Source organism: Mastomys coucha, unplaced genomic scaffold, assembly GCF_008632895.1.
Source record: "Mastomys coucha isolate ucsf_1 unplaced genomic scaffold, UCSF_Mcou_1 pScaffold4, whole genome shotgun sequence".
In the NCBI taxonomy this organism is placed as follows: Eukaryota; Metazoa; Chordata; class Mammalia; order Rodentia; family Muridae; genus Mastomys; species Mastomys coucha.
Window position 1 is genome coordinate 40757813 of NW_022196910.1, and position 5003 is coordinate 40762815.

The 5003-nt window shown below is 38.2% G+C and overlaps 2 pseudogenes; one reads left to right on the plus strand and one right to left on the minus strand.

Annotated features, from left to right (window-relative positions):
• Window positions 1-3062: 3062 nt before the first annotated feature.
• Window positions 3063-3330, minus strand: LOC116076239 (annotated as a pseudogene).
• Window positions 3331-4226: 896 nt separating this feature from the next.
• On the plus strand, window positions 4227-4738 carry LOC116076552 (annotated as a pseudogene).
• Window positions 4739-5003: the final 265 nt, after the last annotated feature.

A 5003-nucleotide genomic window follows, 5' to 3' on the forward strand; every position in this document is an offset into this window, starting at 1 on the left:
AGGAAAACAAAAACAGAACAATACAACAATAACAACAACCAAAATCTTGCTGTTCCTCTTTATCAATTTTATCAACTTCATCAACGTTGCCTGGTATGGACTACCATTATTTATTGCAATGAATATTAAATGTTACATTTTCTTCACAATCCTAATAAAGAAAAATGATATAATAGAGAAATATTCATCCAAATTTCTATTCAAATGCTTGAGAGATCACAAAGATAACAACAACAACAGAGCAAAACATCAGTACCCACACAGGAAAAAAAATACAGAAATGTTTCATTTGTTATGGTAACAGTATATGGGTTTATTATATTATGAACTACAAAAACAGTGAGCAATATATGTGTGTACAACTGATAAGTAAAGGTTAATAGGGTATTAAGGAGTATTTCCATCTGCCTATGAACCTACCTTGTTCTTTCTTGATTGGGTTAAACAAACCAATAGCTGCTCAGTTTCTTGACTTTTGTAATTCAGTGGAGGAAAAAAATTCTCATGAACTCTAAGGAGAGAAGGCAGATGTCCTGTTGTTCTCATGAGTGTGTTATTCTCTGTTGTTTTGCAAAAATGGTGTCGTTTATTGAATTAGCTAGATGTGACATCAACAACTTGGAGCAAAGAGCCTGTGGATTTGTAACTAATAGAAAATGTCTGATGATGGTGAGTGAAAAAGAGAGAAACAGAGCCATATCCCTGCTGTCCCTATTGCCTAAGAATAATCTGAATATTTGTGGAACAGGTGATTCCATTTTCTAGTTAGGGCTGAGGTTTCCTACATCTAATGAGTACCAGGTGATGCTGAACTTCTTAGACTATAACCCAAGTGAATGTTTCCACAGTGGAATAAGAAAAGGTGCACATAAATTTGAGTGATCATTGAAATGAAAACTTCAAAAAGCTTATGTATCAAATATATCAAATTTTCTCGTGACCAGAGCTGTCTGCTGAATTTAACTTTGTAGAAATATCCCTGTTGGTCGTTTGAGAATCCAGATGTTCCTGATCCCAATCAGTCTTATGTTGTAGCCAGATATATTCTTGATGCCAGACTTCTCATCTCCTTTGTCTTTGGGCCTTCATCCTTGGAAAGTGTGTTTGTAAAATCCCTTTTCCTACCAGTAGGATTCTATGTAAGTCATTCCTCTGATTCTTTCTATGTTTATAATAGAAAATGTGTTCCTGAGAGCCTCTTTAATACTGTTTAATACTGAAGGAGACAGCAGGACTGTTTAAGGATCTGGGGAATGGAGGGTCCTAACTTCACTGGGCTGTAGTTTATGAGCACAGATGACCTAACCATGGGGGAGGGGCAGTGGATCATTGTAAAATGTCTGTCAAGGTTACTAACTGTGGGGCCTGGGTCTCTCTGCTGCTAATGGCTGAGACTCTCTGCTGCTGATGCCTGATGGGTGGCGTGTTGGTTAAAAGAAGGCAATGCATAATTGTGAGATATTTTATTATAGGAAAGAGAAATAGGCCAGTCATGACCATGAAGAGAGAGAGAGAGAAAGGAGAAGAAGCAGAGGAGTAAAGGAGAGAGAGAAAGAACAGGAAGAAAGCAAGAGAGAAAGCAAGAGAGAGAGGGGGAGCAAGAAAGAGAAGAGAGCAAGAGAGGAAGAAAGGAGGAAGAGAGGACAAAGAGCAAGAGAGAGGAAGAAGGCAAGAGAGAGAGGAGGGCAAGAGAGCAAGAGAGCAAGAGAGGAAGAATGGAAGCAAGAGAGAGGAGAGGGGTGAACCGCCCCTTATATTGTGTGGGGCAGGGCTATCTGTCTGTAGTCAGTTGACTAGGGGTAGGGTCCAGCTAGAATGCTGGGAACATGGGGCATTGTCTATGTGACAAAACACACATCTCCTGCAGGGAAAGCTGTGGGGGGTTGGGACTAAAACAGGAGCCAGAGACCCAGGAGTTATGGCCAAATACCTTCTGTCCCTTGCAGGCAGAGACACTGCCAACTGGCTAACCAGGGTTCAGATGTATTACTCGACTGGGTCCAAGTTGCCTGAACAGACAACTGCCCTACAACTAACTTTTATTATTATTAGTCATGTTAAAAAACTTTCAAAATCCTACACATGACTGTACATCATCTTTATTATTTTTACTGACCTCAAAAATATCTTCTATGAAACATCTTCATAACATCAGCTTCTCCCACTTTAAAGGTGCTCAGGACTGTCAGCTTAACCTGATGGAAGACAATGCATGGAGTCTATTTTTCATTATAATCTATCTTAATCTTGTTTCTTTCTTTTATTTAACTGTATCTAGGCTTATTAAAGATGTTTTTCATAAACAATCATGGTAGTTCAGACAGGACATGGGCAGATAATCAAAATATACAAGAACTTCCAAATTCCCTTCTTGTATAGACTACCAAAACCAGAAAGCCACTATAAAACCCAATGAAATCTTCATTCAATGCTTTCAAAAGGGGGAAGTATCTTAGAGTGAGGGTAGGTGTTTTTTTTTTTTTTTTTTTTTTTTTTTTTACAACTTTATACAAGCCAACCCTAACTTTCAGGAAATTGCAGAGTTATCATTCTAAAGATCCACAATATTTTATAAAAGGAACCAGCACTCTTCTGAGAACACTTGATGAAGATACTGCAAAGTCCACATTGCCCAGTAGACTGGAAAAACAATTTTGGGGGCCAGGTTCCAACAGGTCTCTGGTTTTAAGGGAATTAAGTCTATGTTGATGCTACAAGGGAAGAGGATATAATAGTAAATTTACAGTTTTCCCAGACCATAACGCATTTTGTGCATTGGTGGCCACCTATGACAAGACCAGGATGTCTCTCTTGTGAGCCAACAGAAGTCTTTCAAATTTATCAGGGAAATCGGTTTTATGTCCTCAATCCAACCTGGGAGCTATTTTGTTAGTGACATATGATCCTCCCTCCCCCACCCCAACCTTCAACAATGAAATGTTCTGTGTATATCTTAAAACGAAGTAAAACAAAATTCTACATTTTTATAAAAGTTGATAAAAAAATAGTATTTCAAACTGTACAGTCACCTGAAGTACACAGTTGTCAAAAATGAATACTTGTCACTTGTCATCTCCAGTACCTTCAGCTCTCTGTGCCTGCTGTGTTTTGGCATCTCCATGTCCTACAGGATTATTTGCATCCTTACTGGTGATGGCTTTCCCCTTCTTCCCCTTGGGTACCTTCTCTCCCTTCTTTGCAGGGGCCGTTTTAGGCTTGGGTTCTGGCTTTGAAGGAGCAGGTTTAGCAGACAACACTACAAGTCTGTGGCTTGGCCTACACTTTAGCTTTGTCTCCTTTAACATCCCCTTCAGCCTTTCTTTTGGGCATGGCAGCTTCAGGGGACATCTGCGCTGAACACGAGTATACAGTGGTGCATGGATTTGGTCCGTCCAGGGGTAGTACTTGTTGCTTCTTCCATCTTGTTTCTCTCTTACAGAGAAAATGTAAACTCTTTATGCTGGAACTTAATTTATACTCAGGAACTCCCTGTCATAGCATATTGTAATGTACTTACACAAGACTTTGGGATCCTAAGTTTGTGTTATGAGCTGTCTGAACTGTTATTCTGAAATAAATTTCCTTGTATACAAATAAAAATGGGCAATCTATATATTCTTACTGCATGAAGAGTATGTACTTATCTCAGTGTATGTCAGGTGAAAAGTTAGAGTAAAATATCACCCACGTAAGTAAGATAAGGAAGTAAAATCTTTTATTTTCAACTATGTGGTACTGTTAGTCATCACATGCTTATTTGTTTAACATATGCTGTGCATATCTGATATTCATATCTGATTTTAATAAGATTCCTAGCACTGGGTGCCCACAACAGCTTCATGGTACTTCTCACAGCATTCTCTCCAGTTGTTCCTATTATTTTTTTCATTTTAGGTGTAAATGGGCTTGAAATACAGAGGAGTATCATAGCTAGTCCAGACTTGTATAAAATCACAATGATAATTAGTCCTGAGTTTCTGACTCTGAAACTTATTTCTGCAGTCTGAGAGATTAGGCATAATTTATTAGTAAAATAGAAATTCACTGTCTTTTTACAATGGTTTCAAGTTGATCTGAAATTTAAGAATGAAGAATTTCATCAGACCCATATCTCTATTATACTTTTTATATTTGTTTGTCTGTGTGCTTTTAAAAACAACAAAGGGCTCACTACATTTGAAAGAAAATTGAGGCCCCAGCAGCTGTCTTCCAGTTAACTCACCAAAATGACGAACACAAAGGGAAAGAGGAGAGAGAGGCTCCCGGTATTTGTTCTCTAGGACTTTTAGCAAACATGGAGTTGTTCCTTTGGCTACATATATGCAACTCTACAAGAAGGGTGATATTGTAGACATCAAGGAAATGGGCACTGTTCAAAAAGGAATGTCCCATAAATGTTACTACAGCAAAATCAGAAGTGTCTACAATGTCACCCAGCATGCTGTGGGCATCATTGTAAACAAGCAAGTTAAGGGCAAGATTCGGGCCAAGAGGATCAATGTGTGGATTGAGCACATCAAGTACTTGAAGAGCAGAGCCAGCTTCCTGAAGCCTGCAGCGGGTGAAGGAGAACAACCAGGAGAAAAAGGAAGCCAAAGAAAAGGGCACCTGGGTTCAGCTGAAGTACCAGCCTGCGCCACCCAGAGAAGCATGCTTTGTGAGGACTAAGAGAAAAGAGCCTGAGCTGTTGGAGCCCATTCCATATGAATTAATGGCCTACTGTACAAAAAAGAAATAAAGTGTCTGGACTACAAAGTGTTTCTTTAAAAAAAAATAAAGAAATAAAGATAATTGAATTTATGTTAATGCTTCATGTTCTGCTATTTGTTATCAAATAACTGACAAAGATGGTATTATTTTGATACCTAGCAGAACATCAGTGCATAATGCAAAGGAAATTTGTATAAATTCTCTCCATAGAAATATATATTATATTATATATTTTATATCATATATAGTACATACTTTTATTGAATGTATAAGTCATTAGGATAAGCAATGTT